The sequence below is a fragment of the Neophocaena asiaeorientalis genome, unplaced genomic scaffold (assembly GCF_003031525.2).
Source record: "Neophocaena asiaeorientalis asiaeorientalis breed wild unplaced genomic scaffold, Neophocaena_asiaeorientalis_V1.1 scaffold197, whole genome shotgun sequence".
NCBI classification, from domain to species: Eukaryota; Metazoa; Chordata; class Mammalia; order Artiodactyla; family Phocoenidae; genus Neophocaena; species Neophocaena asiaeorientalis.
In genome coordinates, this window is record NW_020174703.1 from 5,129,900 (window position 1) to 5,154,540 (window position 24,641).

Consider the following 24,641-nt stretch of genomic DNA (forward strand, 5'->3'; position numbering starts at 1 on the left):
ATATATATATATACTTGGGAAAGGGCACTCTGCTAACTTCTAGTTATTGCAAGGACAAACTGTTTGGACCCCATGAGTGCAATTCCCAGGCGTTCAGCTGAGGCACAGAAATTAGGGAAAAACAGAGGAATACCCTTCATTAAGGACAAAAACACTGTACTCTGCTCTTTCATATTTTGCTTCCCATCCATTCCTTGCCCCGGGGCAATTCACCTGGAACTCCTTCACCATCTTTATTCTCATTATTTTGGGAGGACATTAAAGTGAGGTAGATGGAGGTGGGTAGACAGAGAAGCATCTGACTTGAAGTCTGCCTACACAACACATACTGTATAGTAAAAGCAGATTTCACTGCCTCGACTTCATCTGACCCTAATTCGTTTTCTGGTTTTTGTGTTTTATATGTCAATTCTATGTAGTTACTTCAAATAGTGGCAGAGACTTGATTTGAGCTCCTGAACAAAATCTAGAAGAAGGGGCCCTTCCTAACCCACTGTTTCCAGAAATACTCTTTTCTTACCAAATAAGAAGCTTCCAGGGTATAATTTGTTCATATATTTATCCAATACCCTTCTTGGCCTGGTGACATACCTACTAACTATAGCTAGGTGTTTTTCCAGGTGCTAGGGATAAAGTTGGTAGCAAAACTGACCTTCAAGGAGTTTACAGTCTAGTAGACAGACGATAAACAAGCAGTTAATGTATAATTTAATGTCATGTAGCAATGCATGGTATTAAGGAAAGTAAAGCAGGTAAGTATCTCCAGGAGCTTATAGCCCACAGTGACTTCCTGTAAAGTTTTTGGGAGGGCTTTTTTGGGTTTTTTTGGTTTTTTACGTGGGCCTCTCACTGTTGTGGCCTCTCCCGTTGCGGAGCACAGACTCCGGACATGCAGGCTCAGCGGCCATGGCTCACGGGCCCAGCCGCTCTGTGGCATGTGGGATCCTCCCGGACTGGGGCACGAACCCGTGTCCCCTGCATTGGCAGGCGGACTCCCAACCACTGCGCCACCAGGGAAGCCCAGGGAGGGTTGTTTTAAAGGCACTGATTCACTGAGTTTTGAAAAGGAAGTTACTAGCTGGGAGGTCTAGGGAATGCAGAATGCTTGTAGTTGGAAGACGCTACGAAGAGGTCACTTGTCAAGTTGGTGGATCAGACGTAAATGGCTTTAACTATAACTGTAGAGCATACGCTCTTTGCAGGGCACCTCTCAGCTTTTAGGCAGAGAGTGAGCTTTGCCGTCCAGAGGACCTTTAAGTACATTTATTATTTGTTTTCTTTGTCCTCCCTTTATCACCTCCCTTCCATTGTAGCCTGGTTGAACTGTATTGATTTTCACCTCCCTCCTTTCCCTTTGTCTTCTTACTGCTTGTACTTATTAACAAGAACTTTGAACCTTTCTACTTTCTTTTTTTTAAAATGGGTTTTATATCCAAATTAACACCTACAGTACCAAGGCTTCTTCTGGGGCTTCTGTTCTCATCTCTTCCTACCATTAATTTAAGGAGAAACCAAAGGCTGTAGCCCAAGAATGCAGGGGGCCCTGGCTCTGCCTCTGAGTAGCTCTGTGTCTCTGAGGTAAGTCACACTGTAGACATCAGTTTCTTCTGCAGGGTGAGGCATTTGGATCAGATGGCCTCCAAGGCCTCTTCCAGCTATAAAGTTCTGTGGACATTTCCTGTCAGGTCTGTGTCCGTGTGTGTGTACACTCTCTGGGGCCGGGGGCATCCCACTGTCCATAAAGAACTTACCAAGGCACTTCTCAAACTCACATCTGTGGGACTGAGTGTTTGCTCTTCTGACAAAATATACACTTACTGATAATGACTGTGCGCTAGGCTAGAATCAGTAGTTATCATAAACAGAAACAAGGTGTTTGCACTTCTACCTGTCCCAATGATAGCTACACTTAACCTACTTACTCTTGCATATACCTCCTGACCCATCCCCCCACACACAAATGTATCATTTCCAAAGCTAGTCATTAAAAAATTATAATTGTATCTTTAAGAGTTAATCTTATTTTGGAACCAGTAGGGCATAGGAATGTGAGGATGGTCAGACTGGAGAAAAAATGCTGCTAATGTTTTATCCTCTGTTCTTGGGCTCAGAATGAAAACTGCTGCTGTCCTATCTAATCTGCTAAATTAGAATCTCATGGAACAAGCATGAAAAGGGAGTCCTTCTCCCATATCTGAAAAAGAACCAAGCAACTTTCCTTGGAGAGCCTTCCCACTTTTACTTGCCCAGCTTTCCCAGTCAGAGGTAATGTTAATGCAGAAGGCGGCCAGGGAGAGAAAATCTCAACTCTGTTTTTAAGAAGAGGAATATAGGAGGTTTTAGAACGGTGTTGGTGATGATCTGCTAGGAATTAGTGTACCTCACACTCGAAGTAGAAACTGACTGGCCAGAGGAATTTCTAAGATTCTTTGCAGCACACATTAAACATAAGTAATTGAGTTGGTGGCCCTAGTGATGACAAAGGCAGCCATAGAAATATTTCTTTGAAAGTTTGTGATGCTTGCTGAATATGCAGAGTCTCTTCATCTTTAAATCCTTATTTAAACATAATTTACAGAAACGAAATCAGTTTATATTGAAGCTAAATTCACAGTCAAATGCAAATTAACTAAACTCTAAAAATCATTTAAAATTAATGATATGCCCAAGAGGATAAGGTGTGTTAGATTTTTCAAAGATAATGACTGGCTGTGTGGGTAACAGATCTCAGTTCTTGAAGCAGGTTGAGACCAATATTGCTTTACATCCTTTGATTATTACTTTACAATATCCAGTCTTTTATAAACAGTTCTCTTCCGGCCCGCTTCCTTTTTCCCTTTAATAGGAGGCTGTATATTTTTTTTCTCTACTCACCTTGTAAAAGCATTCACTTTGCCCTGAAGCACTAGATATAGACAGAACATGACCTAAGAACAATTAATGGAATTTTGTTCTTCTCCCCCATTTTCACTTTTTTTACCTCAAAATCCATTTATTATCAAAGGCACTTTTTTGGAGGGGAAGAGGTAGCAGAGAATCCTAAAGCAAAGTTCATAGCATTTTGAGAAGGCAGATTAATGGGAATTGCAAGTGGACTTGAAAATTGAGAAGCTCTAAGCTTACTTGTATTTTCATATTGATTGTTACTATAGACTTCATCACAACATTAGGAAAATATCACAAAAATACCAGGGCTTAATGGGTAAGGTTAATCACCATAGAAAGGTAAATGAATTTATTAATTATAAAATTAATATGTGCTTTATCTGGAGATGTAAAAATTCATATTCATTCAATCCAAAACATTTTTTCCATCATGTAAGTTATCCCAAGCACTAAGAAATGCTCACTAAGAGAGGCCACTGTGAGATAATGTATCCACGATAAATCTTTTTTTAACTTTCAATTTTAAAAGGGGTTTTAATGGGTGATTGTTCTTTGAACTATGCTTTAAAGTTAATAAATGGAAAAAAGTGTGGCCTGTTGAAGTGTGTCACTTAAAATTTTGTTTTAAAATTGATGCTTGCCTGTTTTACAAAAATAAAATGCAGACTCTGGGAAACAGCTGTTAGGGCTTTGATAGAGGTTATGATTTTCAACAGTTGAGCTATAGTTTATGGTACAGATGGTACTTTGGGTATAGCTGAAACAATAATTGATGGTTTCTATTTCCCTCCTCCTCTATTAGATTCAAAAGACTGGAATACCTTTTCCCCTAGATAGGAATTTTTTCAGTTTCCAATTACAGCCTATATCAAATAAACAATTTTTCTATTGCATATTCTGTACTTCTCCACAGTAACCTGGGTGTTGCCCCCTCTTCTCATTATGGTAGGCTTCCCTATATTTGAAATAATAGTTTTGAGGAAATGCTACTTCTCAGTACTAACCTGCAGTTTATAAAGCCTATCTTCAGGCCAAGTAACATATAATTTTTCTTTTAGAATACTAAAACCAAAGCCTTGCATTGCTTCAAACAAAATTAGCAAATAAAACTCCTGTGAAGCAAAAATGGCAGGCATTAATGTCATGTACTTTAAAAAACTCAACCACAGGAATTACTAGAAATACAGATATATCCCGAATTTTGAGCAGGTAAAAAACTATGTTTCAAATGATAAGTAAAACACAGGGACTATTTTAAAAGGGAAATAATTCTTTCACACATTTTTTTTCTTAAGTTTGTTTTACAACATATGTTCAGACCAAATAAAATTTGAGTGATAAATCATTTTTTCATCTCCTATTCCAGGGTTTTAAATTTGACATAGCATATTTTGTTTTTAATTCCTCTGCTGATTTTTATTCTGAAAAGTAAAGTAAAATATGTAGATTTTCGGCATCTGCCAGTGGTTCAATTATCATACTATAAGGGTTCGTTTATAGCAATAGTCTATCCAGGGTTTAGATGTAATGAATTATGGATCAAAACACCACTGATTAACAAAATTATTCTATAGGCTTTACCTTTTAAATTAGTATTTCTACATAATAAGCTATTGTCCAACATGTTACTATAGAGGAACTAGCTTTATCTTTAATTTGCATTGCAGTTTGTCGTTTACCCACTGACTGGAGTTGAATTAAAAAGTTAGAACTCAAGACTGTGAGTTACTTTCTTGTACTAATTAACATTTGCTTTTAAGACAGAATAGCGTTTGTAGGATTTTTTGAAGCTTAAAAAGTGCTTTACTTTTTAAGTTAGATTCATCCTAATTACAAGATGTATTCCTAACAGGGGTTTTCTAGTTTTTTATATGAAGATTTACAAAAGAGGGAGGGCATTGCGGGGTGGGGGGACAAATCCACTACCTTGTGGTAGTGTTTCGCACTGTGCTCTTATAAGACTTAAAGGAGTTTGAGCCCTAGGAGAGGTAAGATCAGGAGATAGAGTTGTTGCAGTACCATATACTCTCCCCACCCTTTCCCCAAAGATTTCTCAATACAGGCAGGATACCATGTATAGCTTACTTGGAAGGCGTCTGTAATATATAGTCATCCCTCACCTCTCTACATTTAAAATTAAATCCCAAATCTGTTTTCTCTATCGGAGAAAACTTTTCAAGTTTTGTGTGAGTTGGGAAAGGTTTTGAACCTAGAGTTCATTGGACGCGCTTTTCGAAACCTGTCCAGTTCGTGATGCTGATAACTTTAAAAGCCACCTACAGACTGCCTAGCTCTCAGACAGCAATCCCCTTGCTGGAGCTGAGCGGCTCTCCCGGGCTTACCTGAGTCGCCTGCGCTGGGGCCGGGCGGGGGCCGCAGTCTCCCGGCGCTGCGAGCGGGCTGTGCGCGCTCCAGGAGTCGCCCGAACAATGCGAGCGGGGCGCCGAGCGCGCCCGGCCTATGGGCGTTACGTCACTGCTCTGCCTTATAAGGCGCTCCGCGTGTGCGGCGCGGGCGGCGGGGGCGCCGGTGACAGCCAGATCCGCGGCGGCGGCGCTGCATCGCGCCCCGGCTCTGCCGACGCTCGGACCGTGTGAACGCACAGTCGGTCCCGGCTCCCCGCGGAGGTGAATGGGCGGCGGGCCGGGGACGCTGGCGCCCTCCTGCCGGGCTAATCGAGTCATTGGGGGTCAGGGTTGATCCGCTTGTTACTTTTCTCCCTCTGGGGCTCTAAAGCTTCTGTTATTGCTTGGGATTCTTAAATACACATCATGTTATTCTTATTTATACTTTAGTAAATACGTTTTTGTTACATTTGTTTTTTGGTTGCTGGGGAAGAAGGCGGCAGAGGGAAGCCAGAAGTCTCAGTCTCTCTTTTTTTTTTTTTTGGAGACATCTCCGGGAGTGATTTAGACTTCAAACCTTCTCTTTCCTCTTTGTAAAGAGTAGGGGTCCTCAGAGGATAGTATTTTATTTCCTGATGATGTAACTACCAAACAATTCTTCAAGTGGTGATGGGAAGGCCAGATGAAATCTTATTTTTTTCAGTGTTTTTCCTGAGAGAACCTCCTTGTTCCTCATTTCTGCATGCCTGTGTTTTAACGAAAGTAGTTAAAACTAATCAGTTTATATGGTAGGGAAAATATTTATTAAAGAAATTTAATGTTTTGTGCGGTACTTTCAAGACAAAGTATAAAAATAGAACTTTAGAATCAGTTTTAATTCATCTGTTCTTTTCTACCAGCACACAAAATAAAACAAAATAAAAAAGACCTGAGAAGAAAAAAGAAAATGACGAAATATGACTGAATTAAGCCTGTTACCCTTTACTAGGGGGCAGATTTACTTGTATAAATACTTTTTTTTGTAAATGAGAATTAGCCTCCTAATTGCTTTGCATAGCAATAAGAAGTAATCTCTAAAGTCCTAGCCAACTATATGAATCTGCTAAGTAAATTAAAGACGTGGCTGCCTCATTTGTGAGTTTCAAATAAACTGAGTAGTTTAAATAACTTGAGTCTATTTAATTTTTAAAATTACATTAAAATAGGATTGCTTCCTATTATAATGTACATGTCTGTAGAATTATTGTTTCCATATGTTTTGTCAAACAGAAATAATGAAAATAGTCTGCCTGTTTCTTTTCTTTAGTGTGGAGTAGAGAAAGACTGGTTGCAGAGAATTTATAGTTAGCAAAAATGGCATGGAGAAAAGATGCAGGGCACAAAAATAAACATGTATCATCTTTAATAAACTGTGGGCTCACTTTAACAGTTCTTCTAGATCACTCTACCTGTCTACTGAGATGCGTATTAAACTAACCCCTGCTTTTTGTATATACTGTTTTGAGAGGTGAGTGATTATACTCTTCAGCTGAACTTAAGTTTTAATATTTGATTTGCAGTTTTGTATTAACATTTTAGATGTTGGTTTGTTAAATACACTTATGAAGTGTATTTAAATATTTTTAGTCTCCTATGCTTGCCTTGTACTGATTAAATATCCTTTGAGATTTTTATACTAGCTTTGATTTATTACAAGTGAGATAAAATGACTGTTATGAAAGTTGCATGAAGCATAAACACCTGAATCTCAGCTCCAAACTGGTAACATAAAGTACCTCTACCCAAAGCTAGCATTTTTGTAACTTGTTCTGCCTCCTTTCCCCTCTGATGGATACAGAGGCTTCCTAACATTTGACACTACCGTTTATTTCTTTCTTATACTTTTGTACTCATGCTTTGCATTTATGTTCATGCTTTTTCCCAGTTTCCCTGTAAAATATGTATTATTTCCTCCTTTTCTTTAGCTGAAGTAACTGAAGACTAGAGAAGTTAAATGGCTAAAAGACTTGTCTAGGGTTCTCGAAGCAAGAGAAAAGAAGATTAGTACTCCTACTTCCGAGTTCCTTGCCTGTGCTCTTACTCGCTGAAGCACTGGCCTCTGAAACAGCTATGACTCAGCGTTCCAGCTGAGGTCATGGTATGTGGCCACTCTCTTCAGGAATCAATAATAACTCTCATTTGTTGAGCTTTTAGTTCATACCAGTCACTGTGCTTAATGCTCTACATGCACTCCATCATTTAATCTGCATAACACATTTTGAGGTGGTTTTATCCATACTTTTCAGATGATGAAACACATTTGGAAGGGTAAAATTGCTTGACCAAGGTCACACTGCTGGTAAAGTAATGAAAGCAAAAAATTGAACCAGTGTTATTATATATACAGCCTTAGTCTTGTCTTCTGTTAAGGATTTGTTCAGAATCTCTCAGAGGTGTTGCTGGTAAAGAAATATTCTGATTTAACTGAGAAGTTTGTGTCTTTATTTTTCAGACTGATGTTGAACTAGGAGAACTAAAACTCACACTCTTCGTAGGCCACGCACCAGAGCCACCCTGACTGTGTGCCGAATAACCCTAGGGAGTGTTGTTTACATTGGAGACATTGTGGATTTGTATATTTACTAAGATAGTTTTCTTGAGGATGTTGGCAACATGTTCTAATAAAGATAGAATATTATAAAAATTTTCCAACAGATGAAAGTCAAAGGTCTTGAAGAAGTGGAATCTTTATCTAACTGACACAAGGGCACCCTGGGTCTTGTATTGAACACTCCAGCCAGCCATTGGCATTGTGCTCCACTGGCCACATGAGTAGATTTTTATCTCCTTTCCTTTTCCTGTCAACATTCTCTTTGCAATGCAATTTTTGTTCTCTTAGCTTCTGACATATATTTATTATGAAAAGAATAGAGTTATGACCATTGTGCCTCAGTCTTGGCTGAAAAAGTTTTACTTCCCTTTTTACTGAAAATTTTACTATCCAGTTGCTATATGACTCTTCTCATTTTATAATCAGGAATCTCCTACAAATAAGTATACCTGCAAATAAAAGTCCTTTCTACAATTAGTAAGCTGAATTTATGATCTAAATCAGCAATAGTTTTAAGTTATCATTTGGAAATGGCACAAAGGAATTTTTCTACCAAGCTAATTGCTTTCTAATGCAGAAGAAGGGTTTGTAGGTGACAAGGCTGGAAACTAGGATGTATCCATTTGATTGAATGGTATGAGGTCTCTTTTGTTAGATAGCCCAAAACAGTTGAATATCAGCAGTTTCCCATGGTTTAAGCTATTGCCAGGAGGTTATTACAATGGCCACAGCAACCAATGTTAGTAGTAGTGTCCACAATTATTTAACTGTTTTAAAATAACATTAATGTGTAACTAAGCATGTCAGAGCCAGTTTCTCTTTGTGAAGTGACTGCTTTTATTTTCTTTCTTGTCCTGTCTCCCTGCCTTTGTTTCTTCTTGTGACTGGTAAAGTCTTTTGGTCATCTGAGTAAGTGCCAGAGAAGCAGTATTCATAATTAGCTGAACCTTTTCTAGAGCCGCCCACAATTTTCACTATTGGTTCTTTCATCAGGTAAGTGGCAGTGTGCACTGCTCTCTGGAAGCTCTGCTGCAAGCTTTGGGACGGTAACACTCACTTGGCATGTGACATGTGTGCTCCTTTGCCTCTAAAAGAGTATATGTGGAAACACTATAACATGCAAAGAAAAACAGCAATTCTTATTATGGGCGTGGTGCTGTTATGAGAAGCTGAACAGAGGGGGGATATAGATCCAGGATGGCATGGGGAGAGGCAGAATGCTGTGGTCCTTCATTGCATCAGCCAGTAGTTGGATTGGCCAGTGTGAGCCTTTGGTGCTAAGATATTCCTCCTGACAGAACATTCTAACATCTCATGCACAGGCTTTGCCTCTGAGCATTGGGCAAGCCTGCTGGAGATGTAGAACTGATCACTTCTCTGCTTCTACACAATTTTGGAGGAAGGCTAAAGAGACTGAGCACCACAGGTGGGCAACTGTGGAACATAGAACCAAAAGGAAAGTCTGAGGGTGAAAGCAGCTTCTCTCCATGCCAGGGACAATCAGTTTTCTAACCTACCTCTTCCTTTCACTATTCTTTCTGTTCCCCAGGTGATATCTGCCTCGCTCTGTACACATAAATGCCTGCATGAAATATACCACATCCCCAGGCAGCACAGCACTTACACTGTGCACCGAGAGCTTAACCAGCAGTTAATGGGCTGTAGTGAATTTGAATTTACCTACAGACTGTCTCACTCTTACCTGCAGCCCAGATCTCCTGTCCCAGGCCTCCATAGTCCTTGACGTTTCCAGAGGCTCCTCAACTATTCCTATTCTTACTTTAGCAGACTTTGCTTTTATAAAGGTACCAATCCCCTTGAGAGTTAACTTGGGCTGATAGCAACAGTGTCAGTGGTAATGTTAGGGAATGGGAAGCCCTTTATTAACATTAAAATGAATGCTATTTTGTGGCTTTAAAAATTAACTTAAAAATAGTTCAGTGCCCATGTCATAATTTGGAAAATACAGAAAAGTCAAAAAGACATTTTACAACTAGTTCTACCACATAAATACTGCCAACTATTAACAATTCCATGTACTGTGTTTCCTTTTGGTCTTTTTCTAAGCATTTGTAAAGCATAATTGTTTTCATACTTTGGGCCATAATTGTGTATTGTTTCTTTTTACCTTTTTATATTAATGTTCCTGGCTTTTCTATAGATATCGGGTCATTTAAAAGCATATATTTGCATATTTTCCCTAGAAATGGTGGTCATAAAGCCAACCACTGACATCACCATGGTTTTTCTTTAACAAATGAAACAAGGAAGTCCATATTTAATGGAGACTCTTCTGTTGATCAGAGACCTCCTATTCTTGGTTTACGTGGGATGCTATGAGTTGACTATGGGACTCTAGTGAGCATGCCAGTAGGTGAGCAGAATGACTTGGGGAGAATGAAGGATTGATAATATGACATCACCATAAGATTATTAAATGAGAAGCAGGAAAAGCCTGCTATTTAGGTCCAGTCCATTTGCTTATTTATTCCTGCAAACATTTTGTGTTTCCTTGGTAACTAATAATAGTTTTGTGAAATTGTTGAACTCACAAGTATTGCTGCAAGAGTAAAAACAAAAATCCTTGAATCACGGAAATTAGATGGAAGAGACCTATTAGGTCATCTTCTTTGTCCCTTGCCAGTACAGATTGTTCTTAATACTTTGTTCAATCCATTTTTTTAAATGGACCTTGTAAACTAGTTGGTACTCCATGTCTTTTTTAAGTAATGCGTTTTAAAAGAAACTACTCTGACAGTTTTTTCTGTATAGTTGTGGAACTTGATTTCAGGCTAAATATAAAGGAGGAAGACCTATGGGTTCAAAGTACAATTGGGGACTTCCATGGTGGCGCAGTGGTTAAGAATCCACCTGCCAATGCAGTTGACACGGGTTTGATCCCTGGTCTGGGAAGATCCTACAAGCTGTGGAGCAACTAAGCCCATGCGCCACAACTACTGAGCCTGCGCTCTAGAGCCTGCGAGCCACAACTGCTGAAGCCCATGTGCCTAGAGCCCGTGCTCTGCAACAAGAGAAGCCACAGCAATGAGAAGCCCGCGCACCACAACGAAGAGTAGCCCGCGCTCACCGCCACTAGAGAAAGCCTGCGAGCAGTGACAAAGACCCAGCGCAGCCAAAAATAAAATAAATAAAGTACAATTGAACAGGTTTTTTAGTTGGAAGTCATTGGGACAGTTTAGGATGTTATTGGAATAGTTGGCCAACTAAGGGTGAAACAGATGGGTGAGGTGAATTTATGTTTTCTTTTATCATTGGAAACTCAAATATAACAATGCATGAGGATAAACTGTTAATCATATAAACTCATTGAAATGGATCTAGAAGGCCTAAGGAAATAAAGCATTTAGGAAGTAAAAAAAAAAAAAGTGAGAGTAAAATGGTTCATTCTAAGGTTATTTTTATGAAAGAGACATTTTATGCTCTTCCCTCCTGTCCCTGATTCTGCTTTGTCCATTATTTATAGTTGATTATTACTTGATGTGAAGGTGGCTTCTAGTTGTAAAATCCTTTCCCTCAGTCAGGCAACTTTTTCAAAACCCCAGAAAGACAGAATAAAACTATCTCACAGAGCAGTCAGTGATGGTTTTATAACTAAATGCTTCACTTCCCTACATTATGGCTAAAGATGTCTCCACTGGGAAAAATGACGAACAAATTAAGAAATAAGAAATGTGCTTTGAGTTTTATTAAGAAGGATAATCATTTTATAAAATCACATTTCATAGTGTAAAAGGCCTTAAAAACCATTTACGCTACTTATTACCACTCTTTGTTCTCCCTTTTTAAGTAGATGAGATAATTGGATCTTGGAGAGGTTAAAAGGACTTGCCCCAAGGTCAAACAGTAAATTGCTGATCCAGCCACTATGTTTTATGGGTCTGCATGTCTCTGCTGGGAAACTTGAAAAATCAAAAATGGCTAATTAAGCAATGTGATTAGAACTGTCAAAAAGAATGTGTCTGAAATCCTAATTAATATTAGTGTAACGTACCTAGGTTTATACTAACTACGGAACTAATTTGGAACATTAATGAGCAAGTTATCCACTTTATAGATTAAAAATGCAATATTTTTGTTGCATTTCTTTTATTTATTTTTAAAAATTTATTTATCTTTTTTTTTTTTTTTGGCTGCGTTGGGTCTTAGTTGCTATGCGCGGGCTTTCATTTTAGTTGCAGTGAGCTGGGGCTACTCTTTGTTGCGGTGCGCAGGCCTCTCATTAAGGTGGCTTCTCTTGTTGCAGAGTACGGGCTCTAGGTGTGCGGGCTTCAGTAGTTGTGGCACATGGGCTCAGTAGTTGTGGCTTGCAGGCTCTAGAGCACAGGCTCAGTAGTTGTGGTGCACAGGCTTAGTTGCTCCGTGGCATGTGGGATCTTCCCGGACCAGGGCTCAAACCCATGTCCCCTGCATTGGCAGGCGGTTTCTTAACCACTGCAACACCAGGGAAGCCCTGTTGCATTTCTTTTAAAGTAAAGATCTGGTAATCAACTCAAGCCACCAAGGTTGGTAATGGGTTGACAACTCTGGTCAAAAATTTAATGGAGAGATCTGAGCTTTTAATATTCTGTCACTTAACAACATTGTCTTGCATGCTTGCCTATTGGTTATTCTGTATATGAGAAATCCTTTTATAATTTATGCCACTAGGCATCCAATTTACATTATAAAATACAGGTTCAGGTTCGGGAGCGAGGTCAAAAGTCTTGTGTTCACCCTTAAATTGAAATATCTCTCGAGTAAGAATTTCACCGTTCTTCTGGGAGTTGGTGCAGACACAGTCAAGTTGTCATTAGTCAGAGCTGAAGAGCTCCAGCGATTTGTTACTTCCTCAACAAGTCCATTCCATTCCGAACTAAAAATTGGCTTCCTCTGACTTCCACTGACATTCCTGATCTTTCTGTGGAGCCATACTGAACAAATACATTGCTTTGACATGACAGTTTTTTAAATATTTGAAGACAGTTTGTCCTCAGTCATCAGCTGTTCCTATTTGATATAATTTGAGTCCTTTCACACCCTGTGTCTAATGGTTTGGTGCTCAGAATGAACAAGTTACTTCCAAGTATAGCTACTTCCCCTTTATAGACTTATAGACTCTCTGTATGTGTGTGTGTGAGTATGTGTGTGTAAACCTTAATTTTTCTTAGCATTTTAGGCAACCACATCAAACTACTGTGTCATTGAGCTTACTGATCACCAGCCTCCTAATTAACAACCACACACCTAAGTATTTTCATCATGCACTGCTCCCGTGATAATCTGGGTTAATCACTTCTATCCTATGTTGGTTTTGTTTATATTATATCTTTGTTATAATAACAACAATAATATATAACACATTTATTGTTTAATGGATGCCATGAACTGTATGCTTTACATATAATATCAACTTTGATCCACATAATGACCCTGTGGGATAGATAACTGAGGAACAGAGAGGTGAAGTAACTTGTGAAAGATCACAGAGGAAGTGAAGAGTGGCACCAGGGTTTGAATTGCAGACTGACTTCAGCAACCTCTGGTAGAAATCACACTCAGTGTCTTGTAGTAAAATTTGGTCTTGGGGGTAAACAGTACTAAGCCTGGAGTCATAGAACTTTGTATCTCTCCTATCTGCCACCTACTTCATTATGCTTGCACCATGGGATAGTAGAGTGAGAATGGATCTTGGAGATCACCTGGTCAGCTTCCCTCATCTTAAAACTGAATAACTGAAACTGAAACTCAGGCTGTGCAGTAGCCTGTTCAGGGACACGCAGATGGGGCAGAGCTCAGGCCAGTGTGTGATGCCTTTTCTGCTGCAGAACTCTGAAGTGTTTCTGCTTTGTACAGTTTCTTCTCTCTCTTTTCTCTTCTCCTCCCTCCCTTCCCTCTTCTCTTTCCTCCTTCTTGTCTTCTCTCCTTCTCTAATTATTTATGTCACTATAAGCATCAAAACAATAGTAACAGTAATAGAAATCATATTGAAAGGATCACTTAAAAATCCTACCATACTGTGTTTAAACTGTTTTCATTTATTGCCAACTTCTGAATCTGTATGTTCTTTAATCTTTTCAGATTATGACATAGATTTAAGAATCCTATCAAATATCTTCTTAAAATCCCTCTGACTTAAGTTTCATGGTTCAAAGAAGATTTAAGGAGTGGAAAGGGAAGGGAAAAGAATTGCTGTCATTTATTGAGAGCCTAATATGTGGTGATTATTCTGCCCAGCCCTCTACCTTGATCTTTCAAACCTCCTTCCCTCTCTGTGAGATTCTATATGAGGACAAGCACAATGTCCTGCACATAGTGGGCATTCCACAAACCTGCTGAATGAGGAAATGACTGCAAAGAAATGCTTTGGATCCAGCAAGAAAAAGAGATGATGATCATGTACACACTACTCCCACTCATTGACTGTTAGCTTTTGGTCCGTTTTATGTGCCATTTATTTCATATCCGATACTGATTAAGTCTTGATGTGGAAACTATTCTTTCTTCCATTTAATCAAGTTTCTGTAATTTCCTTGATCACAAATATTATTTGCTAGGGAAATTTCCCCATGGGGGTGTATTTAATCGTGCAAGTAGGGAAAAGTCTGTCATGATAGTGCTCTGACAGCCTGAGGACTTGAGGAGTAAAAACTGCAGGGGCAGAGTTTCTTCCTAACACTTGCCTCTTGGCAAAACATAACTTAAAATAGAGCTGGTTTCTTTTTAAATATAATCAGTTCTAATGAAGACTGATCCAGTTTAGTTCTGAAACACGTAGAATCAATTTTCAGTTACCATGAATGGCTCCTGCCCTAGTGATGCCAGAATGTCCATGTTCCAGCTCACTTATTCACACTGAGAATCTGGAGAGTCGTCACTGGTGTCGACTCTGAGTGACCTCAAATTTGGACTCTGAGATTTATCTCCAAGTGCTGATATACTCTGATAAGATTGACAGAAATGATAAGTTTATAATAAGATTGCTTATTTGTCTCATTACTAGTCTATGCCACTTAGAGTATTCTATAAATTAATTTTCAAAACCTATGAACAGCTCAATTATATTTCATTACCTTATCTTTCAATACAAAAATTCAAAGTTCTTTGCTAAATGCAAGTATTTAAAATTAGCACGGGACTTCACTGGTGGTGCAGTGGTTAAGAATCCACCTGCCAATGCAGGGGACACGGGTTCGATCCCTGGTCCAGGAAGAAGATCCCATATGCCACGGAGCAACTAAGCCAGTGCGCCACAACTACTGAGCCTGTGCTCTAGAGCCTGCAAGCCACAACTACTGAGCCTGTGCACCACAACTACTAAAGCCTGCACACCTAGAGCCCATGCTCCAGAACAAGAGAAGCCACCTCAATCAGAAGCCCACACACCGCAATGAAGAGTAGCCCCTGCTTACTGCAACTAGAGAAAGCCCACGTGCAGCAATGAAAACCCAATGCAAAGATAAAATAAATAAATAAATAAATGATTTTTTAAAACAAATAAAATAAAATTAGCATGAGTTCATGAACTTACACTGGCATTTCATTTCCTCTTTTTAGTATATCAGTAGACTCAAAATATGAAAATGGCTGAGGTGTTGCCTCACCTCTGATAAGTGCTGACTGACTTTTAGTTAAAATTAGACTCTTTCCATCCATCCATCCATCCTCTAACTATGGCTGTTGTTTGCTGAAACCTTGTGGAACATATGTCTAACTCTCTTCCTCTTTCTTCCCTCCTTTTTGCTCATAACCACACATACACTACATGCTACACAAGTACACATTCAGGCTTTTATGTATGCTCACTAACAACTACAAGGGGAAATGAACAATAATAAAATTCAAATTTTTAGATCAGGAATGGAAATCTACTTCCCAAAGGCTATATGTGTTCTCTTTTTGTCCAGTCATTGTGACCTTCAACAACTAATAGCACTTTTTGGGAATGAGGATTATCATCAGTCATTTATGCCAATATGTTAGTAGCAAGATGGATGGGAGGGGGATTGGCAGCTGATGCATGGCTTTCGCATGTACAACATTGAAGAATTTTTATGCTCCTGATGGGATGAAAGGGCCTGTGTTCTCCAATTAGGTAGTGCCAGTGAGAAAATATGATGAAAAATCTTGAAAAAAATTAACCTTTGTTCATGATACTTGCTCACTGGAATGGAATTGAGCGAACGAAAAAGATATTACATTTTCCCTTCTAAATTGAAGGATGTGGGATAGCAAAGGGAATACTGTTGGGGGGGGGGCTCTTGTGATGACTTATAGGCATAAAGAAGTTAGGCCCAGTCTGCATCGGCCATGTTCTTTTAAGAAGCACTCAACATATATTTGTTGAGCACCTTCTGTGAGTATTTATCACTGTGCTAAGTTCATGGTGACGGGGGTGGGGGGGGGGTAGAGAGTATAAAGCATGACCCTGCCTAGATTTTGATGGGTAGATAGAAGAAACAAATAAACAAAATCCAAAAACCAATTAATATGAAATTGGGATGCTGAGTTTGGTGAAGTAAGAATTTTTACAAAAGTATCAGTTAGACTTAGAAATATCTGGGCGGTCTTCATAACAGAAGATAAGATTCATCTGGACCTTGAAGGGTGAGTATGTAATTCCAGGAAGGAGAATGGCAGAGCAAAGGGACCCTGGATTGACTGTAGTCACTGACTGGCTCTTGTTGAGCAGTATTGGGGCCCCTGCAGACAGTTGTACAAGTGGTATACATTGCAGCCCTGGAGGAGAGAGTGGTCGCAAAGGGTGGGGCCAGACTATAAATGGGTCTTAAAATTCAAGCAGTGGGGGTTTTAACTTAATGTAGACAGTAGGATGCCATTGGCAGCTTTCGAGCAGTTGAGTAACTTACTGAAAGCAGTTTTAAGTGGCTTTGTTGGAAAGTTTCTTTTCAGTTGCATATTGAGCTGCAATATCCATAAAATAGAATTAGGAATACTCCATCCTTGTTATACATTCGTATGTTAATGCTTCTTTTAGGTATAATCCTTGGACAAGTGAGGGTGTGGAGTAGCCTCTAGTGAAAAGTTTTAAAGGTCTTTTCTGAGAATCAAAATAAAATAGATGTATAATGTTTTACTTAAGCAGGAGAATTTCTTTTAGCTTTATTAAAAGAATGGCTCTCTTGAGCCATTTACTTGATAAGTAATTATGGTTTATCAAAGCTTCTTCTCAGAGAAAAAGTTGGTAGCTGGGTAAAGATCTCCCAAGGCTGCTCATATCATACACACAAACTCTGAATATGAATGAATGACTTGCCGAATGAATGAATGAATTGGTTTGTTTGTTCGTTTTGATAATGTCCTTTGCAGAGGTACCTGTTTGATCCATTACTGACACTGGAGGAGGTTCTTTATGTTTTAGGTTCACCTTCTTAAGTACTTAGCTATCGGCAATTTTATTTACTGATTGTGGAAGGTAAAGTTGAGAAGAGAATCTTCTCAGAATGCTTTTTGTTGAGACAGACACTTTTATCTTCACTTTTCAACTTCCAGGGAAAAGAAATTCTGTGATTGTCTTCATTGGGTCAGTTCTGAGATTTCATAAATTTCAGTACAAAAAATAGCTTTGCTAAGGACTTTAGTTTGTTTCTTTTTTCCCCGTGATTTTATTGGGCTTTGATCCCTCTCTTTGGCTCATGAGTTATTTAAAGTTGTGCTTCTTAATTTTTAAGCATATATTTGGGGCAGGAGGGAGAGATCTTTTTGTCACTGATTACGTTATAGTCAGAAAATATGGTCAGTTGTTATCTGCCTTTCGAAGTTTGTTATGATTTGCTTTATGGTCCCACTGTGTTTAGTTTTTGTACAAGTTCCCTATCTGCTTAAAGAAAATGTATATTCTGTAGGAGTTAAGAACATCATCCTCACTACAAATAAACCTTGCTTATTATGTTGTTAAAATCTTCTGTAACCTTGCTGAGTTTTGTCTGCTTGATTTATTAATGACTTAAGAGGTGTGTTAGACTCTTCCGCTGTGGTGGTGGATTAGTCTGTCCTTGTGTTTCTGTCAATTCTTGCTATAGTTATTAGAGACCATATTTTTATGTGCATGTAAGTTCAAACTATTCCTAGAAAATGGAATCTTTTCACATTATATAGTGACTCTTTATAGACGCTTTCCACCTTAAGGTCCCTTTTGTCTCATATTAACATAGTTGTATAACCTTTCTTTTGGTTAGTGGTTGCTTGATGATGTCTCTTTTCCAAACTTTTACTTTGTTTTGCTATATTCTTATGTTTGAGTCACTTATGAACAGCATGCAGTTAGGAATTATTATTATTGTTAGAACTGTTTTAATCCAGTCTGACAATCTTTGTCTTTTAATGTATTTAGTCTATGTTACAGTGATTATTGATGTATTTGGTTTTACTTTTGTCATCTTATTTGATGGTTCTGTTTTTTACCACCTTTTTTGCTGTTGTTTTATCTCATTTCTTGGCTTCTTTTGGATTTTATTTTTATTCATTTTCACCCTCTCTACTTTGGAAGTCATATACTATTTCTATTCTATTAGGAATTAATTAACCTATACATTCTACCTCACAAGTTAAATTCTCAAAGTCTAAAGCTAATCACAATTTTAATCCTCCAAAAACTTTAAGGACTTCAGAACACTTTAAGCATACCCTCCCAATTTTTATATTACTGTTGAAATATACTTTAGCTCTTTTTTTTAATTCCACAAGATATTATCATTACCTATTATTGTTCTTTTAGTCAGTGTTGGTTTAGATGTACCAACATATTTACCACTTTCTTTGCTCATCATTCCTTCTTTTATTCCATACTTCCATCTGGGATCACTTTCCTTCAATCTAAATAAATACTTTTGAAGTTCCTTTAGTGGAAGTGTGTTTTTTGCACACTCTCTCTTTTTATTTATTTGAATATGTCTATATTTTACCCTTGTTCTTAGGAAGATTTTTACAGTGCATAGCCTTCTAGGTTGACACCATTTCTGTCAGGACATTGAGAGTAATATTCCACTGACTTTTGGCTTCCCATGTTAATGTTGAAAAGTCAATCATCAGTCTAATTGTCATTCCTTTTCTCTCTGGCTGCTTTTGTGATTTTTCCTTTGTCTTCTGATATTCTGCCATTTCATTATGATATTCTTAAGTATAGAGTTCTTTATTTTATATTTTCTGGGCTTCATTAAGATTCCTGTATGTGTGAATTGGTTTCTTTCCTCACTTCTAGAAAATTCTCAATGTTAAATCATCAAATATGGCTTCTGAATAATTTTTTGTCTCCTTACCTTTTAAAACTTAGACACATGTTAGACCTTCTTACTCTGTTCTTCATATCCTTCAACTATTCTTTCGCTTGTTCCGTCTCTAGCTCTTCAGGCTGCATTTTATTATTTCTTCAGATTTTTCTTCCAGTTCACTAATTGTCATTGCTGATCTACAGTTATAGTTTTTCATTTCCAATTTTTTCTTTCCTAATTTGTTTGGCCTTTTATAGTCTGTTACTCTTTTAACTAGAAGTTTCAATCCCCTTTTTTATCTTTCATATATTAAGTATGTTTTACACACTGTCTGATAATTTAAATATCTGATGTCTTTATCAACAGTTCTGATTCTGATTTCTCCGGCTTTCAATCATTATTCATTATTTTCTAGTGTGTTTTTGGATTTTTTTTAATATGAACTCATACATCTTAGACTTTATATGTGGGAATTCTTTGAACCCTGGGTTGAAGGTGGCTTCCTCTAGAGAGGATTTTTTTTTTTTTTGCCAGGTGCCAGGGAGTATTGTCAGCCCAGAATCTCTAGGCTTTTTATTTTTTGTTTTTGGACCACCCAGGTAGTGTGAATTTGGGCTGCAAATTCTCATGTTGGGTAGCTTGTTATTGTAAATTCTCAGTGGAGTTTATTTCTTCCCTTTCTCCCAATGCCACAGTTCAAGGAAAGTAGTTTTCCTTATTGTTCCTGGAGGTTGGTTTTGTTTCTTAGTCACCTTTAACACTGATGGTTTAGATGTTTGTAATCCTAACTTTATGTGGGGCAGGGAGGACCCTGGACTTTGTCCTCTGTGCCCTATGGTGCCATAAAAACTAAAATTAAGTTCACAGCATTCAAACAATGATCTCAACGCAAAAGCTGGCTTGGGTTCTTCGTGTACCTTCTATACTATACTATACTTCTAATTTAGAGAAAGTTCATATAATAAGCTTACTTATTTCCTATCTCCCCTTGCTCTTAATTCACTATCATTCTTTTACCCTTAAAAATGGAAACTAGTTTTGGAATAGAAACAAAGTAGTAACAAAATTGAAGAGGTTCAACGGATAGAAATGTTATTGAGGGTTCTGCTGACAGTGTTTTCTGATTTTGATAAAGCCTAAACTTTCTAGTTGGGAGAAACAAGTCACCTCCCTAAGGCTATTTGTTGGAATGTTAACATATTTTATTGCCAGATCCTTGCTTTTTTTGATAATTTAGTAGCTAAATTTGTTTTAAATATCATAGAAACCATTATTTCTGTTTGCATATCATTAGTTAGATAGATATGAGTGCATGCATGTGTGTGCAAGTGTTTGTTTTAGTAGCTGCTTGTGTCTGTGCTGTGTTTTCCTTATCACTATATTGCATTTGCTTTATCCTCAGCTAAGAAGTGCGGGAATGAGATTCTGAAGATGATTTTCAGGAGGGAACAACTCAAAGTCCATAAAAGTTGGGTGAATAGGTTTTCAGCCCTCATCCCAAGTCAGGTTTTCATGTTTCGTGGCCTTGGTCAGCCTTCATACAACAAAGCATATGGGCTGTTCCCAAAGAAGACCAAGTGGGTGGCGTGTGCAAAGGTGACTAGGAATGGCAATGCCTTGTTTAGATGAATGCAGCATGCTCTGTGTCTGTCCTCTCAAGGTGTTCCTATGAGGAAATCTGGGGACTCTCAAGACACATCCTTCTGCCTTCATGTCTCCATCTCCAGTAACCGTATTTTTAGAATCTAGGTATTTTTGGATGGTAAGCCCCAAAATAGTGTTGTCCATTTTGTAGACTCTCCACAAGTCTTTATACTCTATAGATAATTGATTTATACTTATCTCTGTAAAATAGAGTTCCATGCTAATTGAGAACAGTTTTTGTTTACCGACACCCCTCACAGAATACATAGATATTTTAGTTAGATTTTACCACCAACCCCAAAGGCATTTTGAAGGTAAAAAATCTTACTCTCTCTTTACTGAATCCACAAATGTTTCTATCAGTTTCTTTACAGTTTTCTTTTTATTGAAGCTGGGTGACTAAACATTCAGTATTCATTTATTAAATACCTACTGTGTTAAGTGAGACAAATCTGAGGGGAAGAAAGCCATTTAACATAGTACCAGCATATATTAGGCTCCAGTAAACTTTGTTCCTTTTCTCTGTGCTATTATATCCAAAGTTTAGTGCTATATGGAAAAATAAGACAGATCCCTTGCTTCAGGGAATTTACAGCCAAGAGTTGGTTAGGGAGGTATTAATATGGAAGAAAAGGGCTTCCCTGGTGGGACAGTGGTTAAGAATCTGCCTGCCAATGCAGGGACACGGGTTTGAGCCCTGGTCCGGGAAGATCCCACATGCTGCAGAGCAACTAAGCCTGTGTACCACAACTGCTGAGCCTGCGCTCTAAAGCCTGCTCACCACAGCTACTGAAGCCCGCATGCCTAGAGCCCATGTTCCGCAACAAGAGAAGCCCACGCACCGCAACAGAGTAGCCCCCGCTCGCCACAACTAGAGAAAGCCTGTGCGCAGCAACAAAGACCCAACGCAGCCAAAAATAAAAAAATAAATAAATTTAGTTTAAAAAATATGGAGAAAAAGATATACTGGTTAAAAACTAAGTGAATTACACAACGTGCATAAATGAAGTGCCCTTTCTGTGTAGAGGAAGAAGTTATGCATCTAGAAAGGTGTGAGACAAGGTGGCACTTAGGAGTTCAGGTAAAATAAAGTTCCACCCAATTTGATCCTCTGTTGTGGGCAACATAAAATGTACAGTCACTAAGGAGGAGCTGGTCTGGTGCCAGATCTGGCCCCAGAGGGGGCTGGAGGGCAGATTTACTATCCACATTACTCTTGTGTGCTCGTGTGCTGGTCTCTTCTTTCCATGAATAACCATTTCTTGTTTTTTTGTTTTTTATGCTTTTAAAGTCTGTGTTGTTTATGGTTTCTCTTGTTCATAGAAGAAACATGGCATAATGCTGAATTTATATAGATTTTAGGGCAATTTGGATTCTTATAGCAAGAAGGAAAGTGAATGCTTTAACCTTCAAAATGTAGGAATTTCCCCATCTCGCAAAAAGATTTGAAAGGTTCATTTGTAAGATATTTCCCAATAGAAACGATGTTATTAAGTAGAGAGTTGGTTCCCAGATTAGCACAAGAAGACTTACTAAACCCATAATAATGCTGAAAGCCTGTATTTAGGTAATTGTGATAGTATGGTGATATTGTAGCACAACCATATCATAGCTCACAAGATTTATATATAATGTGATTATTACAGCCTGTAGTGGAGAACAATATTCTTGCAAATGTATAGAATTTAAACTATATTTCGGGTCAGCTAGCTTTTTGTGGACTAGCTGGGAGCCTATGTTTTACATAACACATGATATTTATTAGTAAATGTGTTCCAGGTTCCCACTTTGGATTCCAGGTGAATACCTCCCTATCATATCCATGGCAGCCCCTGGCTGGCTAGCCTGAGGAAAATTAAGTAGCTCTGGAAATACTCTTGCCCTCCAGGTATCATCCTTTTGAGCAGAATGTAGATTGTCTTTTTATATAGAGGGAACGTTCATGAGTCAGGTGTTCATAACCCAGAGAATGCTTGTATGTATTTTATGTGGCCCGGAGGGTTAAGCTTAATATATTTTATTCTTAGTTCTCCCAGGTTTAAGCATGACAGCATGTTCTTTTAAGCACCCATGTTCATGACTGGAAAAGCTGAAAACATCCCCCTTTAAAGAATGAATCATACTTCATCCAGCTTTGCAGTTGGCTTCATAGATTTAGTGGGCTGTCGCTCAGCAGGACTGTTTTTTATTTTTTACCATATCCCATAACACGTGAATGGTAGTATTTGTGGGTTCTTCACGGTACTGTATTTCCTTTCTGCTATGGACAAGAGCTTATTTTTTGCCTCCTTTTCCAGAAGAGGCCAAGTTCCTGGTAGTGTTTGCCAGATACAGTTTAAGGAACTTAGTTCAACCGTAACATAACTATTAATCCATGGCGTTGTTTCTTGGCCTATAGATTGGTTTCAGTAAGCCAAAAGAGGATAATCAATACAGACTGAAATAGCATTCATTTCTTGTTGCTGTACTTATAACACCAGACTTCCCCACTTTATCTCCATAAATTCCCTTCATCTTTAGTGGAAAACCCCTTCCTCTTAACTAATCTCCATGGTGTTTTCTCCTCTTGACTCAGGGCAATTAATCACCTAGCAACCGGAACCCATGGAACAGGTGCCTTATTAAATGACTGTGGTTAAATGTTGGTTAAACTCTAGCAGTGATTACTAGAAAAGAATGTTGATAGTTGGTGAGGGTTTGACAAAGGAGCCTCTTACCTGTGTTTGTCAGGCTCTAGGCTGTAAAGATAGGCTTTCCGTAGCGGAGGTATGCAGCTCGGTGGAAGAGAGAACCATTTTCTGCTACAGGGAATTGCTGTGCTTCCATATTCTAAAGTATGAGTCAAGGATATCTTTATGATTACACATCCCTCCTAACATGAGGAATAAACTTTAGAGAAAAGGAAGTTAAGAGAAAACAGAAGTGTGAATAACTACTAATGGTGCTGTCTCTGGCTCCATTCCGTCTGCCATTTCATCATACATAAAGGGGTTAGTTCAGAGATTCCTTTCCTGGCAAATAAGTGGCAACATATGTTTGAAACAGTGAATGGAAACTATAGGGAGAAAATGGCAGGCATATGGCAATAGGAAGGCAAGGGAAAATTTGTTGCACTAATGTTAGCTGCAAAATTGGTGTGCTCTTCCATAGAGGGGCTGTTTTACTTTAAAAAGTCTGCATGCCCCATTAGTACAGCATTTCTGTGTGTGGAATGTTTATGTTTTCTAGGGGTTTTGTTTTTGTTTTTGTTTTTGTTTTGTTTTTTCATGAATGGCAGTCACCTTAAGCTGTTTTCACTCCATACAGAGGTCTTGAGACAAAGGTTCCCAAAGGGGAAAGACAGGATTTAGTCAGGAAACAGGACCTTTTATTAAAGTAACAAAAAAACATAGGGAAGCACTTAGAAACAGTCACTTTGAAGGCCTGAGACTAGAAGAATGGGACCCAAATTACTGTCTTCAGGCATGCTCTTCTTTTAAATAATTCTGCAAGGACAATGTTTAGCATGTATTTGTTGCCATAGCAACTAAACCTTTGCTCAGTAGTTTGAGATTTCACAAATTACCTTAAAGGGCAAGTGTTTGTTGTTTTGGTTTCACAAACTATGTATTAATCAGTATTTACCTTCTAACAAACTGAAAGCACAATGATTTACTTTGAAAAAATAATTTTCTTAAATCAAAAAAGAAATCAGTATATACGAAGTGCACTGAAGCCCATTTCCAATTGTGTATCGTACATGGCTAATAAACAAGAACTGTGTTTTAAGTCTCTAAAATTTAATTATGGTCCATTGTTATATTAGAGAAAAGTACTAGAGAGAAACATAATTTGTTTCTCAGAACATTTTTTTTTTCACTTTGTTTGCTCAGAAATGATTATGGCAAAGGATATTACCAGCCTTTATGTGTCTAAGTTTAATTAACTTCTTAATAAGACTTAATTTTA

General features: G+C 38.3%; 2 protein-coding genes across 3 annotated transcripts in view; one reads left to right on the forward strand and one right to left on the reverse strand.

Annotated features, from left to right (window-relative positions):
* CMSS1 (cms1 ribosomal small subunit homolog) overlaps nt 1-24,641 on the forward strand; it is a 384,701-nt gene that overhangs the window by 52,332 nt on the left and 307,728 nt on the right. The window lies entirely within an intron of this gene.
* The window catches only part of FILIP1L (filamin A interacting protein 1 like), a 287,787-nt gene that overhangs the window by 26,672 nt on the left and 236,474 nt on the right, over nt 1-24,641 (reverse strand). Inside the window, exon 1 of one of the 2 annotated variants that reach the window (XM_024759250.1) lies at nt 5,229-5,340. The exons of the other annotated variant lie outside the window; for it this stretch is intronic. The gene's annotated coding sequence lies outside the window, so the exon portion shown is untranslated. Of the gene's footprint in view, nt 1-5,228; nt 5,341-24,641 lie in introns of those variants that run through there. 2 annotated transcript variants of the gene reach the window in all.